Below are 20,100 nucleotides of genomic sequence, written 5' to 3'. Positions count from 1 at the left end.
CTATGATCAAGGAATTAGCAGTGAATTCTTATTAAAGCTGGAATGTAGAACTACCCTGGACTCAATTTATAGCTTCATGTATTGTCTAACATATCCAGTTTTAATTCCTTTCTTGTGTCAAACAGAATTAATGATCAAGATCATTGAGAAACCAGTGATCCATTTTGCTCTGAAATGCACCACATAAAAAATGTGGGAAGATAAGAAAACATATATTCAGCTACTAACTTCAATGTTTTATGGTATTTTCAGCTTAGAAAAAGCTGCAAATAAGAGAAAGATGCAGTTTTAAAAAACCAAGATATAATGAAGACAATTAGCCTTACATTCCTGTTTTTCCCCTAAAGTTTCATCAGCACACAGAAGAACTGCATAGATTTGATGACAAAGATCATTTTTCCTTTTCTCTCTTTTCTACCAAGCAGTCTTGTCCTAGTTCTCAGACACATATGCATGTGAATAGCATATGTGTGAATGGGGCTAAAATAATGTACTTTGTCCACTCATGCATGCTCAGTTGTGTCCAACTCTTTGTGACCCTATGGATGGACTGTAACCTGCCAGGCTCCTCTGTCCATGGAATTCTCCAGGTTAGAATATTGGAGTGGATTTCCATTTTCTTCTCCAGGGGATCTTCCCAATCCAGGGATCAAGCTCATCTCCTTATCTCCTGCATGGCAGGCAGATTTTTTACCACTGGGCCACCTGGGAAGCCCAGTATTTGATTAATACGAATTAATATTATAGCCCCCTTGAAATTGGTTAGTCACTGATTCCTTGACACAGGCCTCCAGTGATTGCGTAAAAAGGAGAACAAATAGCACTTTCTGTATCTGATGTAGGAATGAGGTAGTTATCCCAGAGCCACTTCCATGGCAACTTCTACCACAGAACACAACTAAGAATTTGGACACAAACCAAAAGCCTCCTAAGCACCTAAAATAGATGTCACTATGTCTGTGCACTTTGGCTCTGCACTTTCCTCATAAAAGATTCTCTTGGGTCTTCGAATAAAGTTATAGTCTCTCATTCCTTCCATATTTTTTTTTTATAAACTTGTTTGTTTTCTGGTTTTGTTGTGCATAGCACAAATGAAATGATCATTACAAAGGGATGGTTGAAACTGAAGAGAGTTATTAGAGGAATACAAATTCTCCACACCAGCAGGTAAAGAAATCACAGCTCCATATAGATGATGAATACAAGGGAAAAAAAGTCCCATACAAATAATACAATTTTTTAAAGCACAGTAATTATGTGACTTTATGACATAAGAAGGATGGCCTTACACATCACAGAATAGGCCCCCCCAAGTATTATTATGTTATAGAATAAGTCTATGATGTGTATTCATGAAGAGAATACTGAGAAATTCACAAAACTTTAAATTGAATTTAGTCCTCTCCAGAGAGACAGTAAAATATCTAAGGTTTCCCAGGTGGCTCAGTGGTAAAGAATCCGCCTGCCAATGCAGGAGACTTGGGTTCTATCCCTGGGTCGGGAAGATCCCCTGGAGCAGGAAATGGCAACCCATTCCAGTATTCTTGCCTGGGAGATCCCATGAACAGAGGACCCTGGCAGGCTACAGTCCATGGGGTTGCAAAGATTCAGACACAACTGAGCACATACATATTATTATAGTAGATTTCAGAAAGATAACTCTCCAAAAAGTGGCTAAATTTTCTCTAAACTTTTTGGAGTTTTCAGTAGTACACTTCTAAGCTTCCCTTTCTGGAAAGTCCATAGATAGAGAACGCCTTAGTTCTCTGTAACTTGTTTACTGACCAGCAGCAAATACTATATATAGTATTAGCTAACCAGGCCTCTGGGCAAGAGGGACATCTCAGACGACAGTGGGACACGGGGTCTTATCTGTCCACCCCACAGCCAGGGGGGTCACTCCTCCTCTGCTCTGAAAACCCCTTCAGAGCTCAGTGATTTGAATTCTTACAGCAAACATCACTCTTGGAAATGCTGTCTCTTTAAGGTGGATGAACTTAATAAGATAAACTTCATCCAAAAATTTAAAAAAAAGCAAGTTTACCAGAATTGTAAAACTAAATGGGGATCAAGGGAAGGAAGGGTTAAAATGAACAAGTATAGAAACAAACTAAAGATAAAACTCCAGTTTAAAAACTCATGTTTTCCAGGTCAGATCCACCAAGCTGTGATGAGGTCAGGGAGTCTTGACCCAGACAGTTATAGGGCCTGGGGCTTGCCCTATGCTGGTCCCCTTCTCTGACTGATTCTATAGGTTCTGTACTTCAAACTGACGATGCATTAACCAATCTCTGCCCTGCTTCCCCAAGTCAAGAGCATTCTGTACATTCTGTAATATTAAAGCTTATCCTGCTTTATTCAACCTGAACAACAAAACATAAAAACCACCCATGACAAGAGTCAACAAAGGACAAAACTAAACTAAGATTCAATATAAAATAACAACAATTATTAGTTTCCTAAAAGGAAAACAAAATCTTAGCAGCTTCAATCAACAACAGCTACAAAACAAGACTGAAACACTCAAGGGCTAAGATATTTTAAGGGTGTGTTTTCTCTCAGAATAGAGGCAAAGTGGGAGAAAAAGGTCAGATGACTACAGAATACTTGTGCCTGAAAGAAATGAACCTTGAAGGAGATTTCTATGAGTTAAAAAACAGTACCTTATAAGTAACTGGTCTGGTCTACTCACAGCTGTTTCCAGTGTCGACTCTTGTTTAACTGTCTACTGACTTCAGTTTAAAGTTAATTCTGTTGGCAAAAAAGTACAGAGCTTGTCTGGAAAGTGCTGTTGGGACATAAACCATTCCTTTCAAAGCGGTGGTAGCTGTATTTAAGTTTTCTTGTAGAGGGGGATAGAAATCCTTCCTGTAGCAAATCTTCCTCCTCCTTCCCCTCAGACTTAGTCAGTATCCTCCTATCCCATATATTGAAGAAAGAGACAGAGAGGGAAGAAAAAAAAAAAAAAAACCTGCCAGGAAATATACCTTAAATAACGTAGTATTTGAGCATTTAGAAATAGACAAAAAAAAGGAGGGGGGATTAAAAATGAGAACCATAGGAAGCACACCAGGACCTTAAATATAATTTAGCCCAATGCCTTCACTTTGTAAATAATGAAAGTGATGCCTGGAGAAAATATGATTTGTGCAAGGTCACTCACAAAGCTCATTTGTGTCAGCTAAGAATAGTTATCAGATTTCACAACTCCCAGTTCGAGGCTTTTTCTATTACACTATTGTACCTGAGGGGAAATGGTTTACTTTTTTCCTCTGCATCCTTGTAGAATACCCACATGCTGGCAGGGAGAAGTAATACAATTACAATGTCAGAACCACCTGTTCTCGGGAAAAAACATTTCCCTTCACTTCACAGTCCTTAATACTGAACATCTCTCTAATGTCTAATTTCTTTTATATTCAGGAAATAATATTTTCCTCTGCTGATTTTCCAGAATTTTTTATGTCTCAGGAGTTGCCATTTATCAGGGGGTATGGATATCTCTTAGTCCTTACAGAGGACTCCTTCTGAAGGGACGGAGCTGTGACTTGTTATTCAGTTTCCTGCCCAGTATCCGTGGTAGTTACTTGGCTCTTGAATCAGAAATACATTATTACCACCAAAAATCTCTGCTTCTAAATTGTCAAAAAAAAATTTCACCATATATACAAGTTTATTTTTTAATCACTTTTTTAAAAGATTTTTTTAATGGGGACCATTTTTAAAGTCTTTTTGAATTTGTTACAATACTGCTTCTTTTTTTATGTTCTTGGCCATGAGGCATGCGGGATCTTACCTCCCCAACCAGGGATCAAACCAGCATACTCTACATTGGAAGATGAATTCTTAACCACTGGACCGCCAGGGAAGTCCGCTATTCTTGACTATTTTGTTAAATGTAAGATAAACATCACAATAATTTTTATTTGGTATCTGTCATATCACTTTTCCTACTTATATATGAGAAATTATTTTTCTTGAACTGACAGATGATTTATTATAATTTTTTTAAAGTTTCCTTTCTGAAATACATTCATTCATTCACTTATTAAAAAAATATTAATTGAATATTTATAAACCTACCTCATCCTTCCCTTGTGGAATATAATAACTGACAAGCAATAGCTTTTTCAGAGAAGTGCACAATTTTCAAATAAAATCAAAGAGTTTAGATGAAAAGTAAGGTCAATTTTCTATAACTTATATTTTTCTTCATTCCCACACATTAATCATGTGTCTAACATTTACTTACATTCTATCCATTGAGTCGTTCACTCTCAAAAACATCTATCCTAGGGTCAGATAAGCCAAACTATGAAGTGGCCCAGGCTAAAATTGCTCTGGTCACTACTAATCTTTTTATCTGATGTGATTCCTTAAAATATTAATGTCAAATCGACTTTACACGCTATGACTCAAAGACACAATTAACTAAATTACTCAGATCATTAAAAACCATTTTTAAACTTTTTCATTCCTTAACTCAGAAATTCACTGTTTGGTTTTGATATTTCTTGTCTACTTTTAAGACTCCATTTATTTATGCTTGTCCTGGTCTTTGGCAGAAAGCAATGCAATTGTGAACAAATAATTGTGAAAGTATACTTTTCAAAATGAAAATTGGATTAGATTTTTCAAAACATTCTCCAAAGTGTTGAGTAACACATACCATATACGTTTTCCAACCCTGACAAATAAACAGTTGATATTCAGAACACGTAAATGTTGAGAAAGAAATCTTGTAAAACATACTCTGTGCTTCTTGACACAATGGCATGATCCTATTTTCCTTCTGTTCTTAATTAATCTTGCTTGACTGAGCTCTAAGAAAATGAAAACCCCACAGACATTAACATCTAATCTACATTTATACCTAACACTAGTATGTCAAATATGACAAGAGTTTGACACACAGATATGTATTCCTTGGGTTTACTAAAATTTTTCCATATTTTTTCCTTTACTTCTTAAGCTTTTACTCTTTATTTGAACATTTGGCCTTTTGGATGTTAGAAGGGGCAGGAAGGAAGTGTGAGTAAAACCTTGAAAGAGAAGTAGGCTGTGAGGAAACAGAGATGGAATGACTGACGTCAGGGTGATTCAGAGCTGTTGAGTAGACTCAGGGGGAAAAAAAAAAAGGTGTAGAGAGAAGTCAGGTACCATCAGGCTGTTTAGAACAGAAGTGGGTTGAGCCACAGACAATAGATTATAGGTACTGACTTCAGGAACCAAAGTCTCTCAAAATAGGGTAAACAGAGAAGGAACCAGCAATTTTGGTGACCAGTGCAAGCAACAGGAAATTGGCCCTCAAACTTACTTTGTAATTCATAACCTTGCTCCTTTCTCCCCACTGAGAGGGAAGCAATTGCTGTCAATATGAATGTCAATTTCAATGTGAAATTCAGCATGATCTAAAATAACACAGTGGTATACAATCATCTTAAAAATCCTATCTCTTTATATTTAGGTCCCTTGGACATATTGCAGGTTGCCCTCACTCTAGGCATGCTCTGAGTTTCAGAACCCTTAGGTAAGTTTAGAGGGGAAGAATTACTGTGTTATGAAGATGGAATCTATGGAGTTGAATTCCACTGATGGGAGTAGCACTTAGATCAGAGGTGAACTCCAGGGCAGACTGTATTAACACAGGCAAGGCCATCGGAATTCTCAAACTCTCGGTCTCCTCCTGTCAATTTTTAGGTTTACAGTAACACTAGAAGAAGGTTTGCACCAAAGAATCCCAGAGAGCAGTTTTGTGATAGCAGGGAAGGGAAGTGATCACGGGAACAGCTGTTAGATTATTTTGTGTTTGGTAAGAGTTTTCATAGGTGGACATTTTTAACAGTCCCAGGGGACTGAAGCCCATAAAAAGCTCAAGCATCAACTCTCTTAAACTAGTTCAAGCTCCTACTTGCTATGTTGCCTTCTGTGTTCACAGTCCAGTTCCTCACAGCAGCCAGAGTCACCATCCCCTTCTTCATCTCCTCTGCTGGTTTCTACCATCTCCTGCTTTATATCATCCAACGGGTTCCCATCATCTCTCTCCTTCATTCCTTTCAGTTTCCCGTTATCCTCTGGTTCACACTGTTCAATCATTTGCCATTATTCCTTGCTTCATCTCTGCAATGGTTTCCCATGGCCCTCAGCATAAATCCAAATGCCTAGCCACAGCTTCCTAGGCTCTTCATCATTTTGCCCCCATTTATCTTTCCTACTTTCCTAAATGCTGTTCCATTTGTCTAGAAAGTGTCTCCCTCATATCTTCACAGAACTACCCTCTTCTCAGCATTCAGAGCTCATTTTAAATGCTTTCTTTCCAGAAAAAGAATATCCTGACCACTCTGGTTAACCACCCTCCCGACCACATACACACACTCTCTCTACCTCATTTCTCTATTTTGGTTTTTCTTCACAGCACTTACCACTATCCAAAATTATCTGTGGTTCTTTTTTAGTTATTCACTCATTCAATTAGTTTAAATATATTCACTGTATCTCTTTTAGAATAAGCTGCTATATAATGCAGGGAGCACAGCCTGGTGCTCTGTGATGACCCAGATGGGTGGGGATAAGGCTCAAGAGGGAGGGAATATATATATATACACGTATATAGCTATGATTGATTCTAATTGCTGTCTGGCAGAAACAAACAATATGTTGTGAGGCAATTATCGTCTGATTTAAAACAAATAGAATAAGTTTTATAAATTTAATTATAAAATATTATCAGAAATGCATCAGATGTTACAAATAAGATCAGAAAGATAAGACTTAGGCTCTTTTAAAACTCATCATTCTTAGTGTTCAGAACAGTGTCAACTATAAACTAGGTCTTTGATCAACATTTCTTGAATGAATTATTTACAGTCCTGCCTGGGTTCCTACCCTTCAGTCAACAAGCATCTAACCTAAGTCCACAAGCATGAGGGCAAAGACTAACCCATCTTTACAACTGATGGAACCCTGCAAATCTCCTCGTGGCTCAGCAGCTAGGCATCCCAGAAATAAAGAGCCCCTGTTGGACTCTAGGTATGTAACTGTACCTACACAAGGGGACTCTAAGCCCTTAAATTTTCCTAACACAAAGGCCAGAGTATACCTTTGACTTGCCAGAATATCCTTTATGGATACATGCACCGAACTAGGTATGGGATTATATTTGCTACAAGGGCCTGAGAGCTTCCGGATAGTTCCTTTGTATCCTAAACTCTACAGTAACTGCCTTTATTTAAACAGCAGATATCCGACAACAAATTTTATCCTTTCCAGGTGGTTTCGAGAAACTGCTCTGAGCTGCCAACTCTTCAGGAGAAGAAGCTAAATCTTTGCATTCACAACATATGTTTTCTAAATGAAAAGGGGGAAGACTAAGTAATTTTAGAGAGGTGAGCTCACAGATAATCTCATCCACCATCTCAGTCCTCCTCCACACTGATTCAGAGCTCTCCAGTGAGCTGTAAATTGGATTGCCTCCGTCTCCTGTCCTACTGCTTCCTAATTACCTGTTCTAGTGAGTCAGCCTCTGGGTCCTGGGGCTCAGGTGCGCTGTGGGATGATGCAACTGGCTCAACACACACTGGGTCCAGTCACATCAGAAAGGTACTGGAAGGGAAACTTCCCTGATGGTCCAGTGGTTAAGACTTTGCCCTCCAATGTAGAGGGTGTGGGTTCAATTGCTGACTGGGGACCTAAGATCCCACATGCCTCATGGCTCCCCCCCAGAAATAAACATAAAAAAGAAGTTTAAAGAAATAAATTAATAAAAAAGAAGTAATATTGTAACAAATTCAATAACGAATTTAAAAAATGGCCCACAACAAAAAATTTTCTTTAGAAAAGAAAAGTGCTAATGCAATGGTGGGCAGAGGGGGATTCTTTGTTAGGAAGAAAATGATTTTTCCCAAGCACCACAGCAGTTGTCCCCTAGGACACAATGATGTAGAGAAAATCCCTTGCTGGAACATTGTTGCCACTAAATGAAAGATAGCATCATATAAAATAATTGTTGGAAAAAATGCCCTTTTCCTATGTACTAAGATTAAATATTAATTGAAATACATAGGTGATACTTATTTAGTCAATAAATCAAAACTAAAAATATTTTTTATTGCTTTCAATGGACAAGGTTTTGTAAAAAGTCATGAGGTCTCTCATCCTGGAGTCTGAAGTCAAGTGGGCTTTAGGAAGCATCACTACGAACAAAGCTAGTGCAGGTGATGGAATTTCAGTTGAGCTATTTCATATCCTAAAAGATGATGCTGTGAAAGTGCTGCACTCAATATGCCAGCAAATTTGCAAAACTCAGCAATGGCCACTGGACTGGAAAAGGTCAGTTTACATTCCAATTCCAAAGAAAGGCAATGCCAAAAAATCTTCAAACTACCACACAATTGCATTCATCTCACATGTTAGCAAGGTAGTGCTCAAAATTCTCCAAGCCACGCTTCAATAATATGTGAACCATGAACTTCCAGATGTTCAAGCTGGATTTAGAAAAGGCAGAGGAACCAGAGATCAAATTGCCAACATCAACTGGATAATAGAAAAAGCAAGAGTTCCAGAAAAACGTGTACTTCTGCTCTATTGAAAATGCCAAAGCCTCTGACTATGTGAATCACAATAAACTGTGGAAAATTCTTCAACAGATCACCTGACGTGCCTCCTGAGAAATCTGTATGCAGGATTATGTATGCAAGAAGCAACAGTTAGAACATGACACGGAACAATGGACTGGTTCCAAATTGGAAAAGGAGTATGTCAAGGCTGTATATTGTCCCCCTGCTTGTTTAACTCACATGCAGAGTATATCATGCGAAATGCCAGACTGAATGAAGCACAGGCTGGAATCAAGATTGCCAGGAGAAACATCAATAACCTCAGATATGCAGACACCACCCTTACAGCAGAAAGTGAAGAGGAACTAAAGAGCCTCTTGATGAAAGTGAAAGAGGAGAGTGAAAAACCTGGCTTAAAACTCAACTTTCAGAAAACGAAGATCTTGGCATCTGGTCCCATCACTTCATAGCAAATAGACGGGAAAACAATGCAAACAGTGACAGACTTTATTTTCTTGGGCTCCAAAATCACTGGAAATGGTGACTCCAGCCATGATATTAAAAGACGCTTTTTCCTTGGGAGAAAGCTATGACTAACCTAGACATATTAAAAAGCAGAGACAATCTTTTTTCGTCAAAGGTCCTTCTAGTCAAAGCTATGGTTTCTCCTGTAGTCATGTATGAATGTGAGAGCTGGACCATAAAGAAAGCTGAGTGTTGAAGAATTGATGGTTTTGAACTGTGATGTTGGAGAAGACTCTTGAGAGTCCCTTGGACTGCAAGGACTAGTCCATCCTAAAGGAGATCAGTCCTGAATATTCATTGGAAGGACTGATGTTGGAAGCTAAATCTCCAATACTTTGTCCAGCTGATGCAAAGGACTGACTCATTGGAAAAGACCCTGATGCTGGGAAAGATTGAAGGCAGGGGGAGAAGGGGATGACAGAGAGGATGAGATGGTTGGATGGCATCATTGACTCACTGGATATGAGTTTGAGCAAGCTCCAGGAGTTGGTGATGGACAGGGAAGCCTGGCGTGCTGCAGTCCATGGGGTCCCAAAGTCGGACACAACTGAGCGACTGAATGAGCTGATGAGGTCTCTGTAATAATCCCTTGTTATACCATGGGATGAAAATATTTCTGCATCCAGAATACAAAATTCCCTAGGAAAATAAGGTCTCTCTTCCTTTCTTTACTTCCTTATTTTCTTCAGTATATTGAAGCCTGTATTTATTGAAGCCTGTATTAAGTTCATATAAAATGTAATGTTTGAGTATAAAGAAAAGTACAAAATCCAACATAGGGACTCTTGGAGGTGAAAGAAGTGTGCTGACTATTGGTGAAATTAACACTGAATTATACGAGAACGCAATGGAGGGCTTCCCTGATGGTTCAGTAGTTAAACAATAATCCACCTGCCAATGCAGGAGATGCTGGTTCTACCCCTGGGTTAGGAAGATCCCCTGGAGAAGGAAATGGAAACCCACTCCAGTGTTCTTGCCTGGAAAATCTCATGGGGAGAGGAACTTGGTGGGCTACAGTCCATGGAGTCTCAAAGAGTTGCACATGATTGAGCAACTGAGCACACACACGTGACACTATAAGAAGGGACAGGACCAAAGAAGGCTTCCTTGAGGAGATGCAACCAAGAAATACTTTGAGTGCAGAAGGAAAGGAAAAGGACTAACATTTCAGGCAGGAGATAAGGATAGACTTGGGCCACTTCAAGTAGTTCTACAGAGCTGGAAGGTGGAATGAATGACATACAGTAGTGGGTAAAATATGCAGAAAGAAATACAGGCAAAGGCCAGAGTCAGGAAACTAGACTTTATCCTGAAGGTCGTGGGTAGCTACTAAAGGAATTTAAACATGGGCTATTTTGTTTTTAGACTGCGAATTAGAAAAATAATTTAGGAACAAGGGACCTAAAGGACTACTTAAAAGGATGCTACTGTATCAGTATAAGACATTGTGATGGTCTAGAGAGACAGAAAGACAGAGATGATCTCAAAAGATATTTAAATTGTTACATAGGTAGGAAGATACAGGACAGACAAACTGACTTCCAAAAGGTCCATAAAATCATTACAGAAAAATGTATATGGTGTAAAATGTGCATAAATATGTAAATCCTTATTATATAAAATTCTATCCATTTGCTGATTAAGAAGCCAAGGCACCACACTTAAAAAGAGTGATAGCAGAATTTGAACTCATGTTCCCATGGCTACAATATCATATTTTTTACACTGAATTGTCCGTCCCTTTTAGGAGATCATAGATTTTGGACACTTTTTTAAACTTGGGTGAGTAGGATTGAAGAGACTGGAATATGATTTGGCAGGATCTTAAAAGATTCCTTAGGCAGACTGTTTAGACTTTTTAGGTATAAGCATGTTCAGATTTGAGATTCAACAATGGGCTTCCCCAATGGCTCAATAGGGTAAAGAACCCACCTGCAATACAGGAGACATGGTTTCAACCCCTGGTTCAGAAATATCCCCTAGAGAATGAAATGGCAAACCCACTCCAGTATTCTTGCCTGAAAAATCCCATGGACAGCAGAGCCTGGGGGCTACAGCTCAAAGAGCTTCAGGAAGTCAGTGAGTGAATAAGCACAGCATACAACACACAAACAATTGTATTTGCATTGTGTCTATGAAACTGTATGTTTTTCTCCCTGCAAAGCACAAACCCTTCATCAAATTCCTCTTGATAATCTAATCATTTTAAGCCTGAAAGATTTATTCACACTGTATAGAAGGATAGCCAATTGAAACCAAAATGAAAGTCGACTTGGCAGATATCCTAGTTCAATCAAGTCAAATACTGAGTTTTGAGTAGAATGCAGTTTGAAAGAAAAATCAGCTTCAATGAGTCTAGGAAGGGAAGAGGCAAAACTCTTGAGACACTGAAAACAGAAAGGGGCAGACAGCTCAAACAGGAAAAAAATGCTGAGATTTGCCTTAAAGTTGGAGGAGGGAATTCCTTCTCTAGCATGTTTTGCAGCTACTGCAGGTAGGATAACCATATAATTCACTACCCAAAACTTGACTCTTTTAGATTAAAAAGAGGCACTGATTAATTACAGTGGGATAGCAGATAAAAACTAGGGCTCTTATAGACAAACCCGGATATACACCATCCCACCTAGAGGTTTGCATTAAACCTGTCTTTCAGATGATGATATTATCAAAAATGAAGTCATTGGTTTTAGAGTAACTGGCTCCTAAAGTGAGTCAAGATTAACAACAACAACAACAAAAAATACTTTTTATACAACTTGGATAAGGTATTCAAATACACATATAAGAGTCAGATCAACTGAACCATTTGGGATGTAATAATCCTTTTAGTTTCATAGTTTATTTGATTAAAAAATGATATGGAGCAATAAGAAATGCCAGTTCATTTTAAGAGACTCACAGACAGCAAGCATGCAGTGTTCTAGTAACCGTGGTGTTAGTTGTTCAGTTGTGTCCAACTTTGCAACCCCATGGATTATAGCCCACTAGGCTCCTCTGTCCATGGAATTCTATAGGCAAGAATACAGTTGTGGGTAGCCATTTCCTTCTCCAGGGGATCTTCCCAACCTGGGGATCAAACCCAGGTCTCCTGCATTGCAGGTGGATTCTTAAACATCTGAGAGACCAGTATCTAGTATCCCATAAAAAGTAATGTATTCATATACATATTTTGGGTATAAAATATAAGGATATTAGTCTAGATGGGTGCCCTGAGCTATTTTGATTGCTTCAAAAAAAGTACGCCTTATTTTTCAATGCATTAACCATAAAAGAATCAATATTAGTAACACCAAATTGAGTCAAATCTCAATCCACTCTCCTGTCCCACTTTTAGATTTCTTTTTCCTTAGATGAAAATATCCTTTCTTATATGGCAAATTTCCTTACTAAGCTAGACAAAAGGAAGGATGAGTACAGCACAGGAAGCAAACATTCTCAGGTACAGACAGGAGGGAGATATCAGTCACAATTAATTAGGTTTCCAACCTTGGACAAAACAATTGACTTCACTGTGGCTTAGTTTTCTCCTGTTTAAAAAATGAGAGGATTTAGTTAGAGTACATTGGGGGTTATTTCAGATGTGAAGTTGGACTATCCTCTGAGATAATTATCTCCCATATGTTTTATATTTATTTAAGGTTTATTCATCTATGAGGACTGAGAAGATCTGTTGCATCATAAAAATGCTAAAACAGCCAGCTATTGAAGAAACAACTGTACTGGTAACCACAATTATGATTTTTTTTTAAAAGATTTCCCAGAATAAAAACATAGACAGTGGGGAAACATTTTATTTTTTAGGGTATAATAGGAGGACTATGAGGATTTTCTTATGGGAAAAGTCATCAGATACAAAATGCTGAATCATCTAGTGCTTAATATTTTTTAAATATTAAGCGTCTTTGGGCTCCCCAAACCACTGAATTTATACAGAAAAACAGATTTTTCTCAGAAGTGTAGGGTTGCTTCCTGACACTGTCATTTTTAACAAGGAAAGAATGAATCCACATTTACAAGACAAAGTGCTGGAAATGAATAGAGAAGCCTCCTCCCTGAGCTGTAGTCCTTGACAAGCTCCTAGATACATGAGCATGGCTGAGAAAATTATAAAACAAAGTGCCCGTCAATTCTTTGACATTGGACCTCAAGATTCAAGGCCAACAAATACAAGGAAGTCAGACTTTTTCCTTATTATTTTGATTCCTTTCCAATGCATAAAAAACATATTTCCTTATATATATAAGTAATCAATGATTATTAATAATCAATGCAAAGAAATAGAGGAAAACAATTGAATGGGAAAGACTAGAGATCTCTTCAAGAAAATTAGAGATACCAAGGGAATACTTCATGCAAAGATGGGCTCAATAAAGGAATCAGTACAGAACTAAGAGGAGCAGAAGATATGAAGAAAAGGTGGCAAGAATACACAGAAGAACTATACAAAATATCTTAAAGACCTAGATAACCACAATGGTGTGATCACTCACCTAGAGCCAGACATCCTGGAGTGCAAAGTCAAATGGGGCTTAGGAAGCATCACTATGAACAAAGCTAGTGGAGGTGATGGAATTCCAGCTGAGCTATTTCAAATCCTGGAAGATGATGCAGTTAAAGTGCTGCACTCAATATGCCAGCAAATTTGGAAAACTCAGCAGTGGCCACAGGACTGGAAAAGGTCAGCTTTCATTCCAATCCCAAAGAAAGGCAATGCCAAAAAATGCTCAAACTACCGCGAAATTGCACTCACACGCTAGCAAACTAATACTCAAAATTCTCCAAGTGAGGCTTCAACAGTATGTGAACTGAGAACTTCCAGATGTTCAAGCTGGATTTAGGAAAGGCAGAGGAACCAGAGATCAAATTGCAAACATCCATTAGATCATGGAAAAAGCAAGAAAATTCCAGATAAACATCTACTTCTGCTTCATTGACTATGCTAAAGCCTTTGACTGTGTGGATCACAACAAACTGTGGAAAATTCTTCAACAGATGGGCATAACAGACTATCTGACCTGCCTTCTGAGAAATCTGTATGCAGGTCAAGAAGCAACAGGTAGAACAAGACATGGAATGGACTGGTTCAAAATTGGGAAAAGAGTATGCAAAGGCTGTATATTGTCACCCTGCTTATTTAACTTATATGCAGAGTACATAATACAAAATTCTGGGCTGGATGAAGTACAAGCTGGAATCAAGACTGCCCAGAGAAAACGCAGATGACACCACCCTTATGGCAGAATGTGAAGAGGAACTAAAGGACCTCTTGATAAAAGTGAAAGAGGAGAGTGAAAACGTTGGCTTAAAACTCAACATTCAGAAACGAAGATCATGGTACCCAGTCCCATCCCTTCATGGCAAATAGATGGGGAAACAATGGAAACAGTGAGAGACTTTATTTTTGAGGGGGCTCCAAAATCACTGCAGATGGTGACTGCAGCCAGGAAATGAAAAGACACTTGCTCTTTGGAAGAAAAGCTATGACAAACCTAGACAGCATATTAAAAAGCAGAAACATTCCTTTGCCAACAAAGGTCTGTCTAGTCAAAGCTATGGTTTTTCCATAAGTCATGTATGGATGTGAGAGTTGGACTATAAAGAAAACAAAGTATCAAAGAATTGATGCTTTTGAACTGTGGTGTTGGAGAAGACTCTTGAGAGTCCCTTGGACTACAAGGAGATCCAACCAATCAATCCTAAAGGAAATCAACCCTGAATATTCATTGGAAGGACTGATGCTGAAGCTGAATCTCCAATACTTTGTCCACCTGATGTGAAGAACTGACTCCTTGGAAAAGACCCTGATGCTGGGAAAGACTGAAGGCAGGAGGAGAAGGCAACAACAGAGGGTGAGATGGTTGGATGGCATCACAGACTTGATGGACATAAGTTTGAGCAAGCTCCAGGAGTTGGTGATGGACAGGGAAGCCTGGAGCGCTGCAGTCCATGGGGTCCCAAAAAGTCAAACATGACTGAGTGACCAAACTGAACAAAATATAATGAAGAGGAATGTAATGTAAAATTTAATGTTTCTACCATCTTAACCCTCACAAATTCTATTGTTAAGGATCAACACTTGTAGTACATCCACCCAGATTGTCTATCAATTCATCCATGCAACTATCTACATCTGCTCACATACATGCATATTTGTACATATAAATACATATATCTATCTACAAACCTGGTTTTCAAAAGGTAAACATTTTCCTTATTTACCTCATTTTTTGAAATTATTAAAATGTGTTTACCTTTACAGACAAGCAAGCAAACATAATTACACATGTGTCTTCTTTAATCATCATAAAATTTCTCTCCTCCATTCTTAATACCTTGGAATGACTTACACAACTTTTCAGGTGGCTACAAAAAATAAATGCAATGATATTTTACTGGTAGTCAAGAAGCTTTACAAAATGAGTACCTAACAAACGTTTACTGATTTGAATGAATCACACCAAGGATCCTAATCTCATCAACATGGAAGAAGCTGTCATTAAACAATCTCCTGTGAACTGACTTTCCTACTACCCATTCCTCTGTTTTATCAAGGGTTCAAGAATCACTTATTTGACTACTTTTTTTTTTATTTGACTACTTCTTAAGGATTGCTTTTGTGTGAGGATTTGTCTGTTTCAAATATGAATACTTTATTTTTCATCACTGTATGACCACTAAGCAATAAAAAGCCATGCTTGAATAGATCCATCTTCATAAAAAACTGCCCCCTGCAATGTTCCCTTCATTTTAATCAACACATTGTTGAATCTATTAATCCCACCATCCTCATTTGAGATTACGAGATGCCAATGAGTATTCCCCATAATTCTAGGGTGAAAAAGTAGTCCCACAGGCCAGTTTAGCCAGCAGTTATTGAACTGGTAAGATAATTACTGGCAGTTTTAGCTTACTGAGAAAATAACTTTATTTCTCTTTCTAATTTCAGTCAGTAGATTCTTTATATCTTTATCCTGGAAATGATCAAGTCCTTTGGTCTTTCAATAAACTTCAACTTTGATTTCTTTCTTGATATTATTCAATGAATCTATCATCATCTACATTAGTAATACTTTCCTATGAAAGAATATATATTTCAGTCAAAGGGAGAGATATCATTGGACCTTGCTGGTTAAATGCTAGAGTGTTTTTATTCTTTAAACTCCATTTGTTATTGACAAGTAGACGACATTTAAAGATATGAGTAGATGAGATGATCAGAAGAGTGAGTGTAACTAGAAAAGGTGAACAAGAACAAAGACCTGTGGTATTTCAATGAAGTGTTAGAAGTATTGGGTGTGTGTGCGTGTGTGTAGTTTATACACATATGAATGAGACATAAATGTATTGGAATTTGCCAATTGGTGAAAAACTTTGAAGATACTGGTTTCTACTCAGAAAGATGTAGTACAGAAATAGCTGTGCAAAGGTGGAAGGGCTATAATAGAGAGATGTGAGTCATTATTAGGTGTTTGTAAGAAGAGAATGACAGAGGATGAGATGGTTGGATGGCATTACCGATTCAACGGACATGAATTTGGGCAAACTCCAGCAGACGGTGAGGGACAGGAAGACTGGCATGCTGCAGTCCTTGAGATCACAAAGAATTGCACACAACTGAACAACAAAACTTTTTATTTCAGCACAATTTCAAACTTACAGAGACTATAAGAATACTACAAACAAAACCTATACACCCTCTACCCCAGTTTACCAATTTCCATCTATCAATCTCTGTATAGGTATATTACTTTTTCTCTGAATCACTGAGAGTAAGTTGGAGACAATGTAACCTTTAGCAGTATACAGTGTGTACTTCCTAAGAATAAGTACATTTTCTTATATCACTTCTGTATAATTCTAAAAATTATGAAATTTAACATTGATACAATATTATTATCTAATGCACAGTTCACATTCTAATTTTTTAATCATCCCACTAATCTCCTTTAGAGCCATTATTTCTCTATTTCAGGATCTAGTCCATTGTCACCCACTCAGTGTTCTTTTTCTATAGATTCCTTTAATTTGGAACATTTCCTCAATCTTTGTCCTTATAGATCTTAAAATTTTTAAGGGTACAGCAAATTATTTTATGACTGTCTCCCAGCTTGGATTGGACTCACATTTCCTGAGTATTAGACTCAGGTTACATATTCTTAGCAGAAATGTCAGGGAAGTGATGTTGGATCCTTTTCAATACATTATAGCAAAGGCACATAATGGGAAGAAAATCCAAAAAAGAGGAGATAAACGTTTATGTATAGCCAATTCACTTTGTTGTACAGTAGAAATGAATGCAACATTGTAAAGTAACTATACCCGCCCCCCCCAAAAAAAAACACAAAAACAAAACAATCACATGAATTTAGGTTGCTCTGAAATTGATGAACTTAACTTCGATCTGTTTTCTTGTTATACTCTTACCCAGCAGTTTTTAGCACCCATTGATTATTTCTATAATTATTAGCTGTCATTTTATTGTAAAAGAGAGCTTTCCCATCCCATCTATGTATGTATGTATTTACTTATTTATATTAAAATAACCTCATGGATTTTTATTTTATTCAGTTGCTTAAAACCAATTATTTATTATATATTTTAATATTGAAATTATTTAAAATTTGGCCAGCAGGAGCCCTTCCAGCCCAGATCCTCTGTCCTTTTTCATGTCACTGTCATTCTTTGAGCACATTATTGTTTCAGGCTTAGCTATACGTTTCCTGTCCCAGACTCAAACCTGTCTTCTCACCTTGATTTGTCTTAATCGAATACAGCATTTAGAAACCATATGCTATGGGACTGCCCTAGTGGACCAGTGGTTAAGACTTCACCTTCCAATGCAGGGAATGCAAGTTCAATTCCTGATCAGGGAACTAAGATCCCACATGCCTTGTGGCCAAAAAAAGCAAAATGTAAAACAGAAACAATACTGTAAAAATTCAATAGAGATTTTAAAAATAGTCCACATCAAAAAAAAAAAAAAAGCCAAACACCCATACCATTGCTTCTACCCTCTTGCCAGACATAAAGCTAGGGAAAAATTTAAAGATATATATGCACACAGCATATATATTTTATTTTTTAATCATATATTTCAAGTTCTCACAATATAATTGGACTCACAGTTTTAAAAATATGGGCAATTATTACTTATACTTCCTTCCATCGTCTTTCCCATCTTTTTCTACATTTTAAGTACATATAAATATCTCAAAAATAGTAAGAATGATGCTATATCTACCTTCTGTTCTATAGCTATGTTTGTGTGTGTGTGTGTTCAGTTGCTCAGTCATGTCCAACTCTTTGCAACCCCATGGACTATAGCCTGCTAGGCAACTCTGTCCATGGGTTTTGCCAGGCAAGAATACTGGACTGGGTTGCCATTTTCTTCTCCAGGGGATCTTCCTGACCCAGGGGTCAAACACATTTCTCCTGCTTGGAAGCAGATTCTCTACCACTGAGCCACTTGCGAAGCCCTAGTCCTTAGTTAAATTAATGCAGTATCACTGTGAGAATTTTATCATACATTTCCACTCTTGAGTTTTGGATTTTGGTTTCACAAAATCTACACTTGAGTAATTTTTTTTCCAGTAAGGCAGATAGGTATTATATCATTGAGAATATACTCCTACAGCAGGTTGCTTGATATATTTTCATTGGTATCACTTATTATCCTCCAGTATCTCCTGGCACTCAAAATTTCTATGAAGATGTCAGAGGTAAGCCTGTATTGTTTGTTTTCCCCTTTCTATGCAACTTGATTTTATTTTATCATCTGGATGACAGTAGAATTCTTCTTTTTCCCTTAATGCTAGATAACAGGTTATGTTTGGATATCCTGTTTTGTGTCAACTTGATGGACCCATTTAATTTGCAGACCCAGATACTCTTATTCTTTTCTTCTTTAAATAGGTTTTAAAATATTTTTCCTTTCCATTTATTGACTTTCACCCTTCAGAGATATCCATTTTCCTTCTTTCTATCATCTTTTTTGCTAATTATTCTAATTTCTGTATCTTCCCTCTGCTTTCGCCACAATTATTTCAAGCATTTCCTTCATGCCAGTGATCTTATCTGTAGTTCTGTCTTTCTTGATTCCAATTTATCTGTTAGACTTATAAGAGTCTTTTTAAAGTTCTCAGTTTGCCTCCTCAACTCTGAGCATTTTTTTTCTCTTGTTTTATCATTGAGTTCACTGCTATGGAATTCATGGTTTTTCTTTAGATAATGTATTTTCTTTCATAATGCATAACATTGGGTACTCATGGAGGACTTCAGATTTCTATCTCATTTTTATCTTATCTTAGGTAATTTTTTCAATCTATATTTGACAGGCTAGTTTCATTTGTTTTCATCTTCCTTCCTTTGTTTTTAATTATTTACTTTTTTACTGTTACTATTTTGCTAGGGGATGTTTGCAGGTTGTCATGCCAACTCATTTCACTTTGCTCATGGTTAACAAAGCCTGCACATCTAAACAATCTTTCTCTGAGCCTGTGAGCATGAATCTCTTTGACACTCTTCCCACCTTGTAAGAACACTGTTTATCTTTCCTTCAAAGCAAAGATGTCCGGACATTTCTTTAGGAGTCGGTATGTTTCTTTGACTGTACCCGCAGAAATGTCTTAAGATTTTCAAATTTAGACCAATTCCTTTCCTCAACAGTACTTCCAAGGGCCGAGTTATAAACAAAAGTTGATAATGTAAGCACTGCAGCCTTATATATACAAACATGTACTGTATTCTCCGGTTCACACATCAGAGAATCATTTGCCAAACAAAAACAAGGATAACAGAAATTTAATTCCTACCAAGCATGTCATAGTTTGGGAAGAGCCTCTCTTTCTCTCTCCAATCATATTTGACATTTGTTAACATCAGCTAGAAATGTTACAACTGCCATGGCCAAAACATAATACTAAAATTTGAAAATATGTTTTCTTTCTTCTTTAATAACTTGCCCCTCCTTGCAGTCTACTGGCTGAAAAGTAGATGCCCCTTTTCATCTTCCGTCTCA

The 20,100-nt window shown here is 37.5% G+C and overlaps 1 protein-coding gene across 3 annotated transcripts in view; it reads right to left on the bottom strand.

The window, feature by feature from the left end:
• The window catches only part of ARHGAP24 (Rho GTPase activating protein 24), a 539,270-nt gene that overhangs the window by 221,855 nt on the left and 297,315 nt on the right, over nucleotides 1-20,100 (bottom strand). The window contains exon 1 of one of the 3 annotated variants that reach the window (XM_043448568.1): nucleotides 2,664-2,925. The exons of 1 other annotated variant lie outside the window; for it this stretch is intronic. The gene's annotated coding sequence lies outside the window, so the exon portion shown is untranslated. Of the gene's footprint in view, nucleotides 1-2,663; nucleotides 2,926-20,100 lie in introns of those variants that run through there. One more of the 3 variants, XM_043448571.1, reaches the window with a different exon arrangement.

This window comes from Cervus canadensis, chromosome 26, assembly GCF_019320065.1.
Source record: "Cervus canadensis isolate Bull #8, Minnesota chromosome 26, ASM1932006v1, whole genome shotgun sequence".
NCBI classification, from domain to species: domain Eukaryota; kingdom Metazoa; phylum Chordata; class Mammalia; order Artiodactyla; family Cervidae; genus Cervus; species Cervus canadensis.
Note: the sequence above shows the minus strand (reverse complement) of the source record. Positions and strands in the feature narration are given on the sequence as shown.